We start from the raw sequence: 22,199 nt of genomic DNA, 5'->3' as shown, positions 1-22,199 counted from the left end.
GTGTTAGGAGGCCTGTGGGAGGGAATTAGTGCCTTTGTAAAAGAGGCCAGCCGGGCGCAGTGGCTCACACCTGTAATCCCCGCACTTTGGGAGGCCGAAGTAGGTGGATCACTTGAGGTCAGGAGTTTGAAACCAGCCTGGCCAACATAGTGAAACCCTGTCTCTACTAAAAATACAAAATATATATATATATATATTAGCTGGGCGTGATGGTGGGAGCCTGTAATCCCAGCTACTCGGGAGGCTGAGGCAGGAGAATCACTTGAACCAGGGAGGCAGAGGTTGCAGTGAGCAGAGATTGCACCATTGCACTCCAGCCTGGGCGACAGAGAGAGACTCCGTCGCAAAAAAAAAGAAGCCCAAGAGAACTCCCTTGTTTTTTTCCACCATGTGAGCATGTAAGGGTACAGTGACAAGGCCACTTTCTATGAGCCAGGAAGCGGGCCTTCACCAGACATTGAATCTGCTGGTGTCTTGACCTTGAACTTCTCAGCCTCCAGAACAGTGAGAAATAAATTTCTGCTGTCTATAAGCCACCCAGTCTATGGGATTTTTTTACAGCAGCCCAAATGGACAAAGGTACTCAGCAGTGCCCCCCATTTCTCCAACTTTGAAGGGCACACACCAGGCTTGATTTCACAGCCCTCTCAGGAATGTTGGGCCTAGCAAATTATTCCCTTCTTTTTCTTTTTTTGAGACAGGGTCTTACTCTGTCACCCAAGCTGGAGTGCAGTGGTGTGATCATGGCTCACCGCAGCCTCAAACTTCTGAGCTCAAGTGATTCTCCCACCTCAGCTTCCCAAGTAGCTGCTACTACAGTTGTGCACCTCCATGCCTGGCTAATTTTATTATTATTATTATTATTATTTTTGAGATGGAGTCTTGCTCTGTCACCTAGGCTGGAGTGCAATGGCACGATCTCAGCTCACTGCAACCTCTGCCTCCTGGGTTCAAGCAGTTCTCCTGCCTCAGCCTCCTGAGTAGCTGGGATTACAGACGCATGCCATCATCCCTGGCTAATTCTTGTATATTTTTAGTAGAGACAGGGTTTCACCGTGTTGGCCAGGCTGGTCTTGAACTCCTGACCTTGTGATCCGCCTGCTTCGGCCTCCCAAAGTACTGGGATTACAGGCGTGAGCCACTGCGCCTGGCCAATTTCGGATTTTTTTTCTTTTTTTTTGTAGAGACAGGGTCTCACTATGTTGCCCAGGCTGGTCTCAAACTCCTGGCCTCAAGCAATCCTCCCACCTTAGTCTCCCAAAGTGTTAGAATTATGGGCGGGTGCTACCACACCCGGCCACTCCCTTTTTTTGAGAACACCTGTCCTCTGGGTTTAAGGGACGACACGGTCTCCTGGTTCCCTTCCCTCTTTCCTGGCTGCTCCCCTTCGTGCCTTGGCTCCTCCTCCTCTGTGTAAATGATGGGATTCTTCAGAACGTCCCTGGGAGCTTGGGAGCAGTGAGCTCCATAGGCTCCCTCCCCAGGAGGCCCTGCTGTCTCCCACCCACGCCTCTGCCCTGCCCACTTGGCAGCTCTGCTCACTTGCCTGTCACCCAAGCGTTGCTAATTGATGTGGGCTATCCAAAGGTGAGCTCTGAATTTCCCCACCCTGTCGCAATGTGCATCTCTCACATCCCAGAAAAATGGCACCACCATTTACTTGGCTGCTCAAACCCCAAGCCTGGCACTTAGCCTTGAATTTCCCTTTCCAACCCCCTCTACATGGCATGCACCAGCCAGCCCCAGTGGCTCTCTGATCCCCAGATATTTCCAATCTGTTTACTTCTCTCCTTCTCTGCCACCATCCTAGACCAAGCCATGGTCTGCAGGCTGGAAAGTTGCACTGTCTGCTGAACTGGCTCTTCATCTTCAGTGGCTCTTCCCCACCAAAATGCCTTTGTCACTGAATAGCTAGAATCAACTCTTAGAGGTCAGCCAGGTGCAGTGGCTCACGCCTATAATCGCAGCACTTTGGGAGGCCAAAGCTGGTGGATCACCTGAGATCAGGAGTTCGAGACCAGCCTGGTCAACACTGTGAAACCCTGCCTCTACTAAAAATACAAAATTAGCTGGGCATGGGCCGGGCACATCTGTAATCCCAGCTACTCGAGAGGCTAAGGCAGGAGAATCGCTTGAACCCAGGAGGCGGAGGTTGCAGTGAGTCAAGATTGCACCATTGCACTCCAGCCTGGGCAACAAGAGTGAAACTCCATCTCGAAAAAAAAAAAAAAAGAAAGAAAAAGTACATCCCATCAAATCTGCCCCATCTTAAAACCCTCTGACAGCATCCCACTGATTGTGGCATCACACCACATCTCCTGTAGGGAGCACAAGGCCCCATCTGGCTGGGCTGGTGCTAGTGCCGTCTCCTCCTGGGCCTCCTTACCTGCGGCCCCTCTGTTCCTGGCTTGTTGGCTCACTCCCCTTTTCTCTGATACTCCATGCCTTTTGCTTCTTTGGTGCGTTTGCACCTGTTCCTACGCCTCCCACTCCCCGCCAATATTTCCCCAGCTTTCTTAGTGAAGGCTCCTTCAGCATCGACGTCCCCTCCTGGAGGAGGCCTTTCCTGGCCACAGTCTCTAAATTCCATTGTCTCCAGCTCAGTGCTGTTATTTTATGTTTCACCTCTCACCAATTTCCTCTCAGCATCTTCTTTTGCTTCTGTTGTTTTCATTGTAAAAATTTTCAAACATACACGCAAGTAAAGAGATGATAGTATAATGAGCCCTCATTGACTTATCCTACAGATTGAATAATTAAAATGCCGTCAGATCTGCTTCCTTGAGCCAGGGCTTTTTCTCTTGGCTGAAGAATCATAAGACAGATTCCAAACATGATGTCATTTTACTGTTACTCACTTGAGTATGCATTTTGAAAAAGGATGAGTGGTTTCTTTTTTTTTTTTTTTTGAAACAGAATCTCACTCTGTCACCAGGCTGGAGTGCAGTGGGGCAGTCTCGGCTCATTGCTGTCTCTGCCTCCCAGGTTCAAGTGATTCTCCTGCCTCAGCCTCCTCAGTAGCTGGGACTATAGGCACATGCCACCATGTCCAGCTAATTTTTGTATTTTTAGTAGAGACAGGTTTCACCATGTTGGCCAGGATGGTCTCGATCTCGTGACTTCATGATCCACCTGCCTCGGCCTCCCAAAGTGCTGGGATTACAGGTGTGAGCCACTGCACCCGGCCGAGTGTTTTCTTATATAACCACACCAGTAACACACCTATCAAAATGAACACTAATTCTTGGTATCATTTTATATTCACATGTATTCATACAGGCTCACACCTGTAATCACAGCACTTTGGGAGGCTGAAGCAGGCGGATCACTTGAGATCAGGAGTTCGAGACCAGCCTGGCCAACATGGTGAAACCCTGTCACTACTAAAAATTAGCTGGAATATGAAACAGTTTTCCTAGTTGTCCCAAATATGTCTTTTAATTGTTGGCCTGAGTCACAATCCCAACTGGATCCACGCATCACATCTGCTTATTGTATCTTTTTGTCTTTTGTACCCTAACACAGCCCCCTCTTTTCCATGTTTGCTGCAGAAACCGGGTCAGTCTCCTGTGGGATCATTGCACATCCTGGATTTGTCTGTTGGCTTTTTCATGGAGTTGTTTAACTCGTTCCTCTCTCCTCATATTCTTTGGAGATGGAAGCAAGCTCTAGAAGCCCAATTAGATTCGTGTCTAGAGGTGATGCTGCGTGTTCACCTGTCCTCAGCTCCAGGACCCGTGGTGTCTGGCTGTCCCACTCTCATGATGCTGAGATTGGCCAGTGGGGTCAGGTGGTGGATGACAGCCTTATCGTTCCATGGTCAAGTTCCCCATCAGCCCCTGACCCAATAGTTTCATGCATCGATAATGTTTCCTGAATCAGTCATTCATTTGATTAGGGTTTGCAAAATGGGTGCCTTTTCTATTTCCTTCATTTCTTCCAAACTAGAGGCATACCTGGGGAGGGACAGGGTTTGAAAGCAGTCTACCCTGATGCAGCAATGGGAGTAGGAATTCATAGTCTGTAGAGAACTTAAAAACAATCATGGCTGGGCGTGGTGGCTCACACCTGTAATCCCAACACTTTGAGAGACTGAGGCGGGCAGCTCACTTGAGGTCAGAGGTTCAAGACCAGCCTGGCTGGCATGGTGAAACACCATCTCTACTAAAAATAAAAAAAATTAGCCGGGCATGGTGGCGGGAGCCTGTAATCTCAGCTACTTGGGAGGCTGAGGCAGGAGAATCGCTTGAACCAGGGAGGTGGAGGTTGCAGTGAGCTGAGATGTTGCCACTGCACTCCAGCCTGGACAACACAGCGAGACTCATCGCAAAAGTAAAAAAAACACAAAAAAACCCAGCAATCATAAAGTGGACTGAAAGTTATTTGCTCTTTTTCTAAAAAGAAAAAAGAAACGGGGTCTCATCATGTTACCCAGGAGGCTGGTCTTTTTTTTTTCTGGAGACAGAGTCTTGCTCTGTTGCCCAGGCTAGAGTGCAGTGGCATGATATCGGCTCACTGCAAGCTCCGCCTTCCAGGTTCACGCCATTCTCCTGCCTCAGCCTCCCGAGTAGCTGGGACTACAGGCGCCCACCACCATGCTCGGCTAGTTTTTTTTGTATTTTTAGTAGAGACAGGGTTTTACCGCGTTAGCCAGGATGGTCTCGATCTCCTCATCTCATGATCTGCCCGCCTGGGCCTCCCAAAGTGCTGGGATTACAGGTGTGAGCCGCCGCTCCTGGCCCTGGTCTTTTTTTTTTTTTTTTAAACGGAGTCTCACTCTGTCACCCAGGCTACAGTGCAATGGCGTGATCCCAGCTCACTGCAACCTCCACCTCTGGGGTTCAAGCGATTCTCCTGCTTCAGCCTCCTGAGTACCTGGGATTAAAAGGCATGCGCCACCACCCCCAGCTAATTTTTTGTATTTTAGTAGAAATGGGGTTTCACCATGTTGGCCAGGCTGGCCTCAAACTCCTGACCTCAGATGATCCACCCACCTCAGCCTCCCAAAGTGCTGGGATTACAGGCATGAGCCACTGTGCCTGGCCACCCCAGGCTAGTCTTGAACTCTTGGGCTCAAGCAGCCCTCCCACCTTGGCCTCTCAAAGTGCTGGGATTGTAGGCGTGAACCACTGCACCCAGCCAAGTCCTTTGCTTTTTATCATGACCATGGCCTTGAGACTCTAAACTATGCCAGCAATGAAATATGGGGACAAAGTGCCCCTACTTTCCCCTCCCCACCTTGGTATACCCCTGTTGATTCACTAGAGTCCTCCGGAAAGAAATTTTCCATATCAATCAGGGCTATTTGGTTGCCTTGAAATACAGCTCACATGCTGGAATAAATGCTTCCTCCTTTTAATTAAGCTCCATATTTTTATTCTCCACAGCACCTGAGACATTTTGTAATTGGACGTTTGTTTACTTGTCGGGGGCCCTTTTCCTGGCAGAAGGAAGCCGCACAGAGGCCCGTGGGAGGCGCTCCATATTTCACAGGTTTGAGTGAAAGCTGTGTGCAGGAGGGCCTGGAAGGGGGAGCAGGCAGTGTCGGAGGTGGGGTGACAGGGGAGCGCCTTTCCTGGGGAAGACCCGGAGGAAGCGGGTGCTATCAGGTGCATTTGAGCAGAGCCTGAGGTTGGGGGAAGCACAGAGGCCCATCTCTCCCACCACCTACCCTGCCCCATGACCTCCTGAGTAGAGCTGCTTCCCAGGAAGCACGCACAGCACAAGCCCCGGGATCTGGCCACATTCTAAGCTCACATTCGCCTTGCTCTCACTCCGTCTCTCTCTCTCTCTCTCTCTCTCTCTCTAATTGCTCTGTTTTCCTTCCACTTCACAAGTGGGTTGGCTAGTAACACTGAAGTCTGTTTTATATACATATAGATAGTTAGCAAACACAAAATGTGTGGTGAGCTATGTTCTATCTTTATGTCATTAACACACAAAAGCAAGAAAGCTCCAAGTTAGAGCATCTGCAATTCAGCCCAGTGTGCAACAAGCCATATGGTATGAATGCGAAACAGAAGACAACAGAAGCCCCTCATCCGCCTTTGTCTGCAGAACTCCCTCGAAAGCGTGGACCACGGGCTCCTCCTGCCCTGCCCGTCCTTGCAGAGGCTGGACAGCTTCACCCATTCATTCATCCATCAAACATTCACTTAACTCCTGTCCCGTGCCAAGGGCTGTTCTCCCACCAGCAACAGATGGAACCAAGGCAGGAGAGACCTGTTGTCAGGTGGGAGAACGGTCAGGTCATAAGGAAGTAAAACAATATATTCAAAAGGTAAAATGTTTCCCTTAGTTACAAGAACTCTTTTTTTTTTTCTTGAGATGGAGTCTTGCACTATCGCCTGGACTGGTGTGCAGTGGTGTGATCTCGGCTCACTGCAACCTCTGCCTCCCGAGTTCATGCAATTTTCCTTCCTCAGCCTCCCAAGTAGCTAGGATTACAGGCGCCTGCCACCAAGCCTAGCTAATTTTTTGTGTTCTTAGTAGATACGGGGTTTCACTGTGTTGGCCAGGCTGGTCTCGAACTCCTGACCTCGTGATCCTCATGCCTTGGCCTCCCAAAGTGCTGGGATAACAGGCATGAGCCACTGCGCCCAGCCCAGTTATAAGAACTCTTTTAAAAAAATCTTTTAAATGTTTTGTAGAGATGAGGTCTCACTATGTTGCCCAGCCTGGTCTCAAACTCCTGGGATCAACAATCCTCCCTCCTCAGCCTCCCAAAATGCAGGGATTACAGGCATGAGCCGCCTCACCTGGCCAGTTATGAGAAATTCTTTTTTTTTTTTTTTTGAGACGGAGTCTCGCTCTGTCGCCCAGGCTGGAGTGCAGTGGTGCCTTCTCAGCTCACTGCAAGCTCCACCTCCCGGCTTCACGCCATTCTCCTGCCTCAGCCTCCCAAGTAGCTGGGGCTACAGGCAACTGCCACCACGCCCGGCTAATTTTTTTGTGTTTTTAGTAGAGACGGGGTTTCACCATGTTAGCCAGGATGGTCTCGACCTCCTGACCTTGTGATCTGCCTGCCTCGGCCTCCCAAAGTGCTGGGATTACTGGCGTGAGCCACGGCACCCAGCGAGAACTTCTGAGAGAGTAAGTGAGTGATATAATAGACAGTAAGTGGATCTTGGGTGAGTCGCTTCAGATAAGGTGGTTCAGGAAGGCCTTTCTCTCTCTCTCTCTGTTTTTTTTTTTTCTTTTTTTTCTTTGAGGCAGACTTTCGCTTTGTTGCCCAGGCTGGAGTGCAGTGGCACAATCTCAGCTCACTGCAACCTCTGCCTCCTAGGTTCAAGCAATTCTCGTACCTCAGCCTCCTGAGTAGCTAGGATTACAGGTGCCTGCCACCATGCCTGGCTGATTTTTTTTTTTTTTTTTTTTGTAATTTTAGTAGAGATGGGATTTCACCATGTTGGCCAGGCTGGTCTCCTGAGCTCAGGCAATCTGCCCACCTCAAAGTGATAGGATTACAGGCGTCTCAAAGTGATAGGATTACAGGCGTGAGCCACCACGCCCGGAGGAAGGCCTCTCTCAAAAGGAGACATTTGATTTCTTTTTATTTCCATAGGTTTTTGGGGGAATAGGTGGTATTTGGTTGCATGAGTAAGTTCTTCAGTGGTGATTTGTGAGATTTTGGATCAGTACACATTGAACCAGTTTGTAGTCTTTTATCCCTCACCCCCCCTCACCCTTTCCCCCTGAGTCCCCAAAGTCCACTGTGTCATTCTTAGGCCTTTGCATCCTCATAGCTTAGCTCCCACTTATGAATGAGAACATACAAGTTAGGTTTTCCATTCCTGAATTACTTCACTTAGAATAATACTCTCCAATCTCATCCAGGTTGCTGCAAATGCCATTAACTCATTTCTTTTTGTGGCTGAGTAATATTCCATCATATATATATATATATATATATATATATATATATATATATACCACAATTTCTTTATCCACTTGCTGATTGATGGGCATTTGGGCTGGTTCCACATTTTTGCAATTGTGAATTGTGTTGCTATAAACCTGCATGTGCAAGTATCTTTTTCATATAATGACTTCTTTTCCTCTGGGTAGATACCCAGTAGCGGGATTGCTGGATCAAATGGCAGTTCTACTTTTAGTTCTTTAAGGAATCTAAGAGGAGACATTTGAGCTAAGACCTGATGCATGAGAAAAATCCAGCAAGGAGAGCTATGGGGAAAGTATCCCCGGCATGAACACAGGCGCAGAGCGGGGAATAGGTTTTGTGGGATCACAGAACGCAGGAAGGCTGGAGCACAGTGACGGAGGGAGAGTGGGTGAGGTGAGAGGGAAGAGCTGAGCAGGCAGGGGCACTGTGGGTTGTCATAGGAGTTTGGATCTTAGTCTAATGCTACTAGAAGCTCTTGGAGAGTTTTAAGTGGGAGAGTGACTCGTCTGATTTACTTGTTGAAAGATTGCTCTGTGGCTGCGGGAGACCACAGGAAGCAGAAATCAGAAGCATAGAGACCAGTGGTTCAAACCAGGCAAGATGGTGGCTTGGCCAACATTGGGGCAAGGTGGGATGGACACAGGGGTCAGAATAGGTTTGCAAGCAGAGAGAAGGCGGGCTGCCCATGGCCTAATGAGCATGTAGGCCCATGGTCTTGGGACCAGTAGAGGCTGACAAGAACTTGGGCAGGGACAGCTGGGCAAAGCATGACGTGAAAACACAGCTTCCTGCTCCTCAGGACTCCACCTCTGCAGATGGAGTGCCCTGTCTACGTCACTTCTCACTGAAGACCTAGTTTTCTTTCCTGTCCCTAGTTTTCTTTCCTGTCCCCTCACCTCTGCGGTCTTTTTTTTTTTTTTTTTTTTTTTGAGATGGAGTCTTTCTCGCTCTGTCGCTCTGTCACACAGGCTGTAGTGGAGTGGTGTGATCTCGGCTCACTGCAACCTACGCCTCCTGGGTTCAAGCAATTCTCCTGCCTCAGCCTCCCAAGTAGCTGGGATTACAGGCGTCCGCCACCATGCCCAGCTAATTTTTGTATTTTTAGTAGAGACAGGGTTTCAACATGCTGGCCAGGCTGGTCTTGAACTCCTGACCTTGTGATACGCCCGCCTCAGCCTCCCAAAGTGCTGGGATTACAGGAGTGAGCCACTGCACCCAGCCCACTTCTGTGGTCTTGAGTATGTCGGCACCATTCTGCCAGGTGGAAGTCCAGGGAGGGGAAGTCACCATCTAGGGCCACCAGTGACAAGGGGCACCCTGGGAGGAACCCTTTTCCATAGACAGGAAAAAAACTTGGGGTGCTAGCCGTCCTTCCCAGGGCTCAGCTGGCCATTCTGCATTGTAAGTGGCATATGAAGGCTGGGCCCTGTCCTCACCATCAAGGACATGCGTTCGTGCATACCTAGAAGCTGTGGAACTTTCTGCTTTAGGAGCGAGAGCTTCTTTGCCTCCTCCTGGAATGGAGGCACACCCCACGCTGCAATTTGGGGTCTCCGGAAAGCAGAGTTCAGTGTGCAGGATGAGTGGTAGAGTGTCCTAGGGGTCAACACCTGGGATCAGCAGGGGTGAGAAGCAGGAGGGCGTTCTAGGGCTGGAGTAGCCACCACCGCTGTCCCGTGTTGGGCCAAAGTGGTATGACCTTTAGACCTCCGCCTTCATCAGTCACAGCGTGGGGCCACCTTGCAGGATGTGACTGTGGCGAGGCAGCTGTCTGCAGTGGAGGCAGGCCCAGAAGGGCTACAGCTGGAGGCTATGGCAGTGGGCTTCCTGCAGGTGGGCCCTGGGGGGCATATCTGTGTCTACCACCCTTCATTAACTCAGACATGACCAACGTGTAAACCTGCAGTTTGGGTCATGCTAAAGTCACATCTTCCTTTTCCTTAAGCAAGAACAGCCAAAGGTTGCAGGCCATAGCCAGGTGGGTCTGAGACTCCATGGGAACCCCATTTACATGGCAACAGCTAAAGGGACAAAGACCACTGCTCCTGCACCGTCACGCCGGCCCCCTGAACACAGAGACAGCCCTATGTTCATCCAACTCCATGTCTTTCATTTTCCTTAAAAATGTGCACTGCCTGTCTCTCCAGTGTGCTCAGGGCCAGAATGAGCAGGGAACCCCAGGCTGCCCTGCCCTCATGGAGTCCACAGGCTGGTGGGGCAGGGAGACGCCAGACAAAGGACCACACCAAAGGCAGGTATTGAGTCCCATAACAGCAAACATTTCCCGAGGTATCGCTGTGTGCTGAGCCTTAGACGCACCATTCTCTAGTGCAAGATGTGATTCACACACCGTCCTCAACAACGGAAACTGATGTCAGGCCATCTCGCTTCAGCTCCAGACACAGCCGCAGCGAGACCCCAGCAGTCCTCAAGGCCACCAGCCAGGACGCGGTTGGAAGAAGGAACAGAGGTCTTTAGAACCTGATGGACTGTGAGGGAGGAGGAGGGGGTCGAGGAGGCTCCTCTGAGCAGTGAGGCTTGAGTTGAGACATAAGAGATGAGAAGGCGTTGACAGGGAATAGAGGGGTTTAAAGGAAGGAAGAGCATGAACAAGGCCCTGGGGTGGATAACCAAAACTCACTGGAGGATCCAGGAGGTGGCCGAGGGGGCCACTGTGAGGACTTCCTTTGCTCTCTCTCTCTCACTCTCTCTCTCTTAGGAAGAGAGTTTCACTCTGTCACCCAGGTTGGAGGGCACTGGTGAAATCATAGCTCATTGCAACTTTGACTTCCTGGGCTCAAGTGATTTTCCCATCTAGGTCTCCTGAGTAGCTGGGACCACAGGTGCACCCCACCATGCCTGGCTAATTTTTAAATTTTTCGTAGAGATGGGGTCTGGCTATGTTGCCCAGGCTGGTCTCCAACTCCTGGCCTCAAGTGATCCTGTCATCTCAGCCTCCCAAAGTGCTGGGATTACAGGCGTGAGCCACTGTGCCCGGCCTCTTCCTTCATTATCAGGGCCACAGGGAGAGACAATTCTATGTGCGTCTTGGAAAGACTCCTTGAGCTGTCAATTGAAGAACAGATTTTTGGGGGAACCCAGTGATGGAGGTGCCTACAGTCATGCAGGGGGAGGATGGTGCCAGGGCCGGAATGTGGCAGGGCATGGTGCAAAGTGGCTAGATTCAGTGCAGTTTGGAATAAAATCAACTTGGCAAATCCGGGACATTCAAGGTCCTGAGACATAAGACAAAGGCAAAAATGACATCTCTTCTCTGACTTTTATATATTACATATATCAAAACATCAAAAGAACAGTATAATGAGGCCAGGTGTGGTGGCTCATGCCTCTAATTCCAGCACTTTTGGAGGCCGAGGCTGGTGGATTGCTTGAGTCCAGTAGTTCGAGACTAGCCTGGCCAACATGGAGAAACCTTGTCTCTACTAAAAATACAAAAATTAGCCAGGTTTGGTGGCACATACCTGTCATCCCATCTACTTGGGGGGCTGAGGCAGGAGAATCACTTGAGCCCAGGAGACAGAGGTTGCAGTGAGCCGAGATTTCGATACTGCACTCCAGCCTGGGCAACAGAGCAAGACTCTGTTTCAAGAAAAACAAACAAACAAAAAACAGTATAATGAGTACCTGTTAACATCTACGCAGAATCACTGGTTGGTACTATTTTGCTATACTTGCTTTTTCTCATTCATTCTCTATACACACACTTTTTGCTGTGCAGTTGCTGACATCATGATGCTTCATGTCTAAATAATTACCTCTATAGTTATCCCTTAAGAATAAGGATGCCCTCCTCAGTAAACACAGTAGCATTTCTGCACCTAAGAATGTTAACAATTATCCAATAGTATCATTTAATATCCAATCCATGCCAAATTTCCCCAACTGTCCTCAGAATTTTTTTTTGACCAGGATCCAATAGTCCTTGGTTGCTGTGTTTATTCTTTAGTTTATTTTCATATAGAACACACCCAACCCCTCTCCTTTCCTTCCTGTGAGGCCCATGAGGCTTTTTTTTTTTTCTTGAAATGGAGTCTTGCTGTGTCACCCAGGCTGGAGTATAGTGGCGAGATCTCAGCTTACTGTAACCTCCGCCTCCCGGGTTCAAGAGATTCTCATGCCTCAGCCTTCTGAGTAGCTGGGATTATAGGCACCCGCCACCACACTTGGCTAATTTTTGTATATTTAGCAGAGAAGGGGTTTCACTGTGTTTCCCAGGCCGGTCTCGAACTCCTGACCTCAAGTGATCCGCCCGCCTTAGCCTCCCAAAGTGCTGGGATTACAGGCGTGACCACCGCACTCACCCCCCATGAGGCTTTTAGACAATTTCAGGCCAGTTGTCTTGTAGGACATTGCCCATTCTGGATTCATCCAGTGGTTTGCAGGCTTTCTTTTAAAAGAGCTTTATTGAGCTATCATTCACATACCATACAGTGTACCCATTTAAAATGATTTTATTATCGATATATTAGTGTGTGTGTATATATATATATAAATTATATATATGAACAGTTTTCAGTATATTTACAGATATGTGCAACCATCACTACAATCAATTTCAGAACATTTTCACCACCTCAAGAGGAAACCCTTTAGGTATCATCTATACCCACCTCCTCTGCCCTAGGCAACCACCAATCTACTTTCTGTGTCTTTAGATTTTCCTATTCTGGACTTTGACATGAATGGAATCATGTCATATGTGGGCTTCTGTGACTGGCTTCTTTCACTTACTGCAATGTTTTCAGGGTTCATCCGTGTTGCAGCATGCCCCAGTACTGCATTCCTTTTCATGATTGAGTAATACTCTGTGGTTTGGATATACCACATTTTGTTCATCCGTTTGTCCACTGATGGACACTTGAGTGTTTCCATGTTTTGGCTTCTATGAATGCTTATGAATGCTGCTGTCAATGTTTAGGTACAAGTGATCGTGTGGACTTATGTCTTGGGTCTATACCTAGGAGTGGATTTGCTGGGTCACAGGGTACTTCTTTTTTTTTGTTGTCCAGGCTGGAGTGCAATGGCGCGATCTCGGCTCACTGCAACCTCCACCTCCTGGGTGCAAGTGATTCTCTTGCCTCAGCCTCCCAAGTAGCTGGGATTACAGGCATGTGCCACCACGCCTGGCTAATTTTTGTATTTTTAGTAGAGACGGGGTTTCGCCACGTTGGCCAGGCTGGTCTTGAACTCCTGACCTCAGGTAATCCACCCACCTCAGCCTCCCAAAGTGCTGGGATTACAGGCGTGAGCCACTGCACCTGGCCTGTTGCAGTTCTTTTCAGTTTCCCCTAATGGAGTCTTACACCTGAGCCCAGCTGGCCCTCCCCTCTGCAGCTTCATCCCCACAGGTCTGTGCCTCCCCTGGCCCCAGACCATGGAGAAGGATGCAAATGCTGCCGTAGTTGGTCCTCGTTTCTTATCTTTGTATCTGCCCTTTGTAACGTGCAGCTGGTCAGGTTGTTGTCAGGTCCTTACTTGCTTTTTTCTTTTTTGAAACAGGGTCTCACTCTATCACCCAGGCTGGAGTGCAGTGGTGTGTTCACAGCTCATTACAGCCTCAAACTCCTGAGCTTGTCATCCTCCTGCCTCAGTTTCCTGAATGACATGAATGGCACACACACCACTGTCCCTGACTAATCATTTTATTTTATTTTTTTGTAGAGAATGGGTCTTTCTATGTTGTCCAGGCTCATCTTGAACTCCTGGGCGGAAGCAATCCTCCCACCTCAGCCCCCCAAAGTACTGGGATTACATGTGTGAGCCACTGTACCCGGCTGTCCCTGTAGTCTTCTATCACCATTTTACTCAGTGTCCAAAAAGATCCCCAGGAGGCACCAGGGCAGTCTGTTAAGTTGGGGAAACTAAGTCCTCAGAGAGGTAAAAGTTGCTCAAAAAGCTAGTGCTGGACACTGGGCCAGGGCTGCTGGGCTGGCCTAACTGGGTGCTGAGACTTCCTGGCTGGCCCTGCAAGGTGCCACGTGTGGCACTGGGGAAGATGGCAGGAAGGAGGTGTTTCCAAGAGCAAAGGACCCACAGAAGCCTCCATTCCTAGAGCTATTTCCCACTTGGGGCTTTGCTGCCCATCTGCTATTTACCAAGGAGGTGCCAATGCCATGGGGGACCTCGTGTCCCTGGAAGCGGCCAGGCCAGGCTGAAGCAGCCGGTGGGCCCAGCCTGGAAGGCCAAGGGCTCCACTGGCCCGAGGAGGCTGGGGCTGTTGCAGACTCAGAGCTTGTTCAGACTGCAGTCAAACCCTTTCTCTCTGCACAACGCCTGATTCAGAGCTAGGCTGCCTTCCTGGGCTGCTCTAGGGCTGCGGGGTTTGAGTGTTTGCTCCCTGTGACCAGGTGAGGCTAGAGAGGGCAGATGTTTACCCTGGCAGGATCCCGAGTCCCTAACCCACCCCTGAACCCACCCTGTGCTTCTTGGGAGCCAGATGACTCTGGGGACTCTCACCTCCTCCCCTTTCTTCTGCTGTTGTCTTTCCTGACGTGTGCATCTGTCCACATTCTTCTGTCAACATTAGATTTAGGGCCAGCTCAAATGCCACCTCCTCCAGGGAGCTGTCCTCCCTCCTCTCTTCTGGATGCCATGGCGTATATCCACCCTCGCTCAGACACTGACTTAGTGTCCTGTTGCTCTGAGGTCCAGGTGATCTGGTCCATGACTTCTGATGCTAGCAGATACACAGGGTTCTCCTGGGGGGCATGACCCGAGTCCTCTTTATTGATTTGGTCAGAATTATTCTGGGCTTAAAATTAAAAAAAAAAAAATTGTATCTTTCCTATTTCTCCCTTTGCAATCTTTATTATTATTATTTTTTGAGACAAGGCTGCACTGTCATGGCTCACTGCACTGTCATGGCTCACTGCACTGTCATGGCTCACTGCAGCTTCTACCTTTTGGGCTGAAGCGATCCTCCTACCTCAGCCTCCTGAGCAGCTGGGAGTAAAGGCGCACACCACCACATCCAGCCAATTTTTATTTTTTGTAGCAAGGTCTCACCATGCTGCCCAAGCTGGTCTCATAGGAGGGTCCTGATGCCTTGCTCTTATCCCACCTCCTTCCTTGTCTCAGCACTGTCCATTCTTGCTGCAGCAGCCAAGAGGGGTCTTCCTAAAACATAAGCGGATCACATCCTACTCAAAAAAACAAAAAACAGGCTGGTTGCAGCGGCTCACACCTGTAATCCCAGCACTTTGAGAGGCCGAGGCGGGCGGATCATGAAGTCAGGAGTTTGAGACCAGCCTTGCCAACATGGTGAAACCCCATCTCTACTAAAAATAAAAAAATTTAGCTGGGTGGGGTGGTGCATGCCTGTAATCCTAGCTACTCAGGAGGCTGAGGCAGGAGAATCGCTTGAACCTGGGAGGCGGAGGTTGCAGTGAGCTGAGATCGTGCCACTGCATTCCAGCCTGGGCGACAGAGTGAGACTCTGTCTCAGAAACAAACAAATAAACAAACAACAAAAAAGAAAGCATGTCCAGCCCTTGGTGATTTGGCCCTGAGCCTTCTCCAGCCCCATCTCCCACTGCTCCTTCTTCCTCCTGGGACTTAAACTCCAGGCTCTGCAAACCACATCCTCTTCCTCTTCACCCAGTTCTGGCATCACCTCCTCCAGGAAGGCCTCCAGCATTTTCCCAAGCGGCCAAGAGCACCCTCTGCTGGATGTGCACAGCTGTTCACCACCTTAGCAGGGCTGACTCTGGGGAGCCTACTCCCTGGCCCTGTTTGCCCTGCAGGTACCTGTGCTTTTCCCCTGCCCACCTCCCCATTGCCGAGCCTGGCCTGTGGGCAGTGTCCATGGACAGATCTGAGGACCCAAGGGAGTGGGAAGCCTTGAGTGGGCCCCACCTACCCCGGGGAAGGCAGAATTGCAAGCTTCACACCTAGGTCCCTTCAGGCCTCAGCTTAGATGCCACCTCCTCCAGGCAGCTTTCCCTGACCCCCACTGAGATGCTGCCCTCCAATGATCTCACCATATCCCTAGTTTCATTTTCTTCCTAGCACGGAGACCAGCTGTTATCTTCCCCGCTTGTTTAATTGTCCCCCTCCCAGCCTCCCACACCCATGGCACAGTCAGCTCCAAGGGGCAGACTGCCGTTCCTTCTGTATCCCAGCCCTTGGCATAGCACCCACACCAGGGAGGCCCAGTAAATAATGGGGAAATTCATGAGCTTCAGGACCCTCCCCAGGGGTGGGTATTTGAGCTACCTTTGAGAAGAATTGTCATGGCTCACAGGTTTAGGGGGCTGGTACTAGGCCGGGGGAAGTTCCAACAGGGTTGGTGATCCCCTTGACATTGGGACCCGTGTCTCTATGCCAGATTCTGGGCCTTTGGGTGACACAGGCTGTCCCCGAGAGACAAAAAATGACTCACTCCTGGTTGGGCATCCCAAGACTTAGTTCTCCAAAGCAGAGGGGCTGCAGGTGGTTGTGGGAAGGGCGGAGTGTCCCCAGGCCCTGCCCTCCCTCCTGCAGCCACTCTCCTCTTCAGCTGCCCTTCCAGGCTACTGGTGGCTACCCTCAGCTCCACCATCCTGTCTCAACAGCCTTGGGCTTTGCCTTTTCTTTCTCCTCCCCTTTCCCTGCTCTGTTCTCTTTATTTATCTTTTCCTCCTTCTCTTATGGTCTTCCACATCCACTTACGGTGCGGGACACACAGTAGGTGCACAGCAACTATCTGTTGGCTCATTCAGCTTATAACATATTCTTCTTATTAATAAAGAGAAGGAGATGTCCCCCACTCCAACTCTTTCTCATCATCTCCCTGCATCCTCAAGATTCCTGGTGCATAGGGGCTTAACACCTGAGTAACAGTTTATTCCCTCTATTTTATTTGGTTCATCTGTCCATCCATCCATCTAACCACTCACCCATCCACCCACCAATCCATCTACCCACCCATTCACCCACCCACCCACCTATCCACCCATCTACCCACACTTCCATCCACCCATCCATTCTTTCTTCTATCCATCCATCCGTCCATCCATCCATCCATCCATCCACCCACCCTTCCATCCATCCATCCATTCACTCATCTACCCATCCATCCATCCAACCATCCACCCATCTATCCATCCACCCACTCACCAATCCATTCACTCAACAACCCACCCACACCCACCCATCCACTCATTTATCCACCCATCTGTCCATTTACCCACCCACCCATTCCTCCATCCATTCATCCTCCCACCCAATGATCCACTCATCCATCCACCCATCCATTCATCCATCCTTCCACCCATCCACCCATCCACCTATCCACCCACCTGCCCATCTATCCATCTTTCTGTCTGTCCACACACCCATCAATCTATCTACCACTCATTCATCCATCTATCCATCCTCCCACCCACCCATTTATCCATTCATCCAGCCACCCATCCAGCCACCTACTGGGAATAGACTGGCCCTGAGTGACTGTGACACAGCAAGCAAGATTAGGGGTGGGGAATTAGACAAATGCACATCTAGATGTACTATGAAGCGGGGCCTGCAAACCCAAGTGCTGGCAGGAAGTGAAGTGGGCTGGGTAACCCACCAGGCAAATATGGCAAAATATCTCAGTAGCCTGCTCATGGCCTGCTGGTTGCCAGTCTGTGAGTCCAACCTGGAGCTACTAGCAAAACATTATTGTGCTGGGAAGCTCAGCTGAGGGTCCCGTGTGGCTAGTGGCTGGAGTGGGGGTTCTAGGCAGAGCTCCCAAGAAGAGGGGGCATTTGAGCTGGGCCTGAAGACCTCCTGTCATTACATCTTCTGGCCAATATGTGATTTCTGCACACTCAGGGGCAGCCTATTTACAGTCCCCTCTTCTCCCCACACCTTCAGCCCAAGGGTGAAGGACAGCCACTGCCCAATGTTCCTCTCTTCTCTCTCCAGGAGTCCTGTGGGGCCATGGAAGACACACACACACAGACACACACACAGAGACACACAGACAGACACACACAGAAACACACACGGACACACAGATACACACACAGACACACATGTGCACACATACAGACACACGCACACATACAGACACACACAGATGCACATACAGACACACACAGATACACACACAGACACACACATGCACACACACATGCGCGCCTGCACACACACACACACGAATGTGAACTCCCGGGACAGGGACCTTGTCTGCCGTGTTCATGGCTGCAGCCGGAGCCTGAGCAGGTGTTCAGTGAGTCCTTGCTGAATGAATGAATGACAGGCGGATGGCACCTGTCGAATGAATGAAGGAGTGTACGAACAGAAATAATCAGGAGGATTTCATGAAGGTCCGGGTTGAGTGGACTGTCCCATATCACTGTGATCAGGGACGTGAGGGCAGAAACCAGCCTCCTAGCATTTCCTTTCTTTTAAAAGGATTATTAGTTTTTAATTACAGAAGCACGCATGAATACATCCTCATTATAAGAAGAAGAATTCCAACATGACAGATAAGGCCCAAGCGCTTTATTGCCAGCTCCAGACCCACCTCTCGCCCCCAGAGGAGGATGTGTGGATAGCGTGTGTTGCTCCCTGCCATGGCATCCTCCACATATCTTACACGTTTGTATGTGGATGGACGTGTGTGTGTACTCGCACACATGTGGATGCACCTAATCATGACATACGGTGTCGTTTCATAAGATTCTAAAAAATAAGTGGGGGTTAGGCATGGTGGCTCCTGCCTTTAATCCCAGCACTTTGGGAGGCCAAGGCAGGAGGATCACTTGAGCCCAGGAGTTCAAGACCAGTTTGGGCAACATAGGGAGACTTTGTCTCTTTAAATAATTGATTTTATTATTATTATTATTATTATTATTTTCTTTTGTTCTCTTTTTTTTCTTCAAACAATTTAAAAATTAGCCAGGTGTGGTGGCACATACCTGTAGTCCCAGTCACTTAAGAGGCTGAGGTGGGAGGATTGCTGGAGTCGAGATGGAGTTTACAGTGAGCTGTGATCGCCTCACTGCACTTCAGCCTGGGCCACAGAGTGAGACTCTCTCAAAACAAAAAGTGGGGTCACATTGTGCGTATGCGCACACACACCTACCTTTATTTAACGCTTACTTTCTGTTTCAGGAATAACATTTTCTGGCGCTTCCTCCATACGAGAATACCCCCATTCTTTTCGTTACTGTAATTGTGGCCTGGAGTTTCACAGCTTCTTCTTTTTTTTTTGAGACTGAGTCTCACTCTATCGCCCAGGCTGGAGTGCATTGGCGTGATCTCGACTCACTGCAAACTCTGCCTCCTGGGTTCAAGCAATTCTCGTGCCTCAGCCTCCTGAGTAGCTGGGATTACAGGTGCCTGCCACCACGCCCGGCTGATTTTTATATTTTTAGTAGAGACGAGGTTTCACCATGTTGACCAGGCCGGCCTTGAACTCCTGACCTCAGATGATCTGCCCGCCTCGGCCTCCCAAAGTGCTGGGATTACAGACTTGAGCCACCGCGCCCGGCCTCCACAGCTTCTTGAGTCACCACCCTACTGCTTGCCACTTTGAATGTTCCTAAATACTCGTTCCCACAGAGACAGCCTCAGTGGACGTCACGTGCCCAGCTTCTCGTATCCCCGTGTCGTTGCTGGGTTATAGACTGCCCTGACTACCACTTTCCTGATGGCGTGGACCACAACAGGTCCTGCAGTGGAAAGAAAGACTCACGGCTCCGTGATCTCTGAACCTCAGTGTCTGTGAGGCCACGAGAACATGCCCTGGGGAGCCACAGGCTGCAGGGGCTGAGTATCAGTGTGCCGGGCCCACTGCCTGGAGGCAGAGCCTCCACCAGGACCCTGGCTCCGACTGGAGGCACTGCCTTCACCTACTGCATGCCAGAGCTGGGCAAGGCCCAGGCGCACGTTGGCAGCCTTGGTCCTGCCTCGGGGGACTCTCAGTCTGTAGGGGCCATGCAGAGCAAGCTGTCCACCACCTGTTTGTGTCAGTGCTGGGCTGGAGGCCCGAGCTGGGGACTGAGTGGGGCGGCTGCCAATTGGGGCCTAGAGTGACTTCCGTAGGAGCAAAACCCAGGCGTTTGAGGGGGTGGGCGTGAGACCTGTCCTTGCACACCCAGCCTTCCCACATCCTGGTGCTCGGGTGCCACAAGCCAGGCCCCAATGGCCCCAGGGGCGACCCAACCCAAGCCCTTGTCCCTCCCGGTCCCGTGCTCCGTCCCTGCCCTCCAGCGCTGGAAAGCATCTCCGATTCCGCCAGGCACCGCAGTGTGCAGCTCCTCAGGCAAGCTCGGCACAGGTGCCAACTGTGATTCCACTCTCCCCGCTTCCATCTCTGTAGCCCGGCACCTGCAGAGGCCCCCACTAGAGCCATGCCAATGAGGGGGCTGCCGCTGCGTGTGTGCTGCCCGCGTGTGGGCCCACGTGCCCGTCTGCCAGTCCGCGCATGGAGCCACGAGGGAAATTTCCAGCACAAAGACCGTATGCCTGAGAGAGGGGGGGAATTGCTCAGCAAACTTCAGAAGCAATCAAAATGTCCTTTCCATAAAGTCCCAGCTTAAAAAATGTTAGCAGGTGCGTGTACAATAGCGAGTCAGTTGGGATGGATTACTATGGAATACCATTTCCGCTCATTACAGATTATGAATTCAAGGCATAGTTTTCTGTAAATTGTCATTCTTGTCTGGTAAGGAAGGCTAATTTTTCCCTCATATGAAAAAAAAAAAAACAAAAAACCAACAAACCCACCATTCTGCTGGGCCACCGCTCCTTGGAACAGCACCTGCTGGAGCCCGGCATCACTTGGGGCAGCCAGGACGGGCTGGGGCTGGTCCTCCTGGGATGATTTCTGGCGTGAGCAGAGAGCACTTTGGGGAAGTAAGAAAGGCCCCCGATCATGGGTGCTGGACATTTTCTGGAAGAAGGATGAAGAGGGTGAGTTTTGTGTGGTGGAGATGAGGTGTGGGTGGCCAGGAGGGGAGGGAATTCATTGGCAAGACATTAGAGGCCATGCCCATTATTATTCATTCATTCATTCCTTCACTCCCTCATTCATTCATTCCACAAGTGTTTGTTGAGTGGACACTGTATAGGATCCTCTTCCACAGACCGGGGTCATAGCAGTGCTAAGGTCTTCTCTTTCTCTCTCTTTGTCTTTCTCTCTCTTTGATCTCACTCTTTCACCAAGGCTGGAGTGGACTGGCACCATCATAGCTCACTGCAGCCTCAAACTCCTGGGCTCAAGCGATCCTCCTGCTTCAGCCTTTTGAGTAGCTGGAACTATAGGTGCTCCTCACCATACCCAGCTTTTTTCTTTTTCTTTTTTTAAGATAGAGTCTCTCTCTGTCGCTCAGGCTGGAGTGCAGTAGCACGATCTTGGCTCACTGCAACCTCTGCCTCCTGGGTTCAAGTGATTCTCCTGCCTCAGCCTCCTGAGTAGGTGGGATTACAGGCACCCACCACCACACCTGGATAATTTTTGTATTTTTACTAGAGATGGGGTTTCACCATGTTGGCTAGGCTGGTCTCAAACTCCTGACCTCAGGCGATCTGCCCATCTCGGCCTCCCAAAGTGTTGGGATTATGGGCATGACCCACTACGCCCGGCCCAGGTCTTCCCTTCCAGTGGGGAAAAGCAGGTAATAAAGGGAGAGGTCGTTGTTGCTGCAAAGGGAAAGGAAGGGCTGGTCTGGGGGAGGTGACTTTGGGGCTGAGCCTGGAGGAAGAAGAGGGGCCAGCAGCCCTCGTGCACTGCAAGTTTTGGGCAGAGCAAGCCAGGCTTGTCCTACAATGAGAGAAAAGGCCAGAGAGGCTGGAGCTGAGGGCAGAGGGGAGAGTGGAGAGGCCAGGCTGGGGGAGAGTGGAGAGGCCAGGCTGGGGCCGAGGCACACACACCTAAGGTGCACGAGAAGCTGCTGGCTGGTTCTGAGCAAGGAGAGATGGGGTTGGCTTCTGTTGGCAGCTCCCCCAGGCTGCTGGGTGGAGAACAACAGGAGGAGGTGCTGCGGTGGGAGAGGACCCCCAGGCTGGGAGAACAAGAGCGGTGCTGCCGCGGCCCCCACTGCAGAGTTCTGAGATTCATGGTGGCTCATACCTCCACCCACACCCTCCACCCTGCCCCTCGCAGAACCGGCCGCCTCTGGTCCTTGACATCTGCCCCTGGGGTAGCCTCAGGGGAGTGTGGTGGTTGAGTGCCAGCTGCCATTTCTTCTCCTAATCGGACTAAGGAAGGGCAGCCCCTCCAGAGGTGTTGGAATTTCTCTGTCTAGTATGATAGCAACAGACTTTCTTCTTTTTCTTTTTTTTTTTTTTTTTTGAGACGAAA

The sequence above is a fragment of the Pan troglodytes genome, chromosome 20 (genome assembly GCF_028858775.2).
Source record: "Pan troglodytes isolate AG18354 chromosome 20, NHGRI_mPanTro3-v2.0_pri, whole genome shotgun sequence".
Taxonomy (NCBI): domain Eukaryota; kingdom Metazoa; phylum Chordata; class Mammalia; order Primates; family Hominidae; genus Pan; species Pan troglodytes.
The sequence above is the reverse complement of the archived record's forward strand: the minus strand, read 5'-3'. Positions refer to the sequence as shown.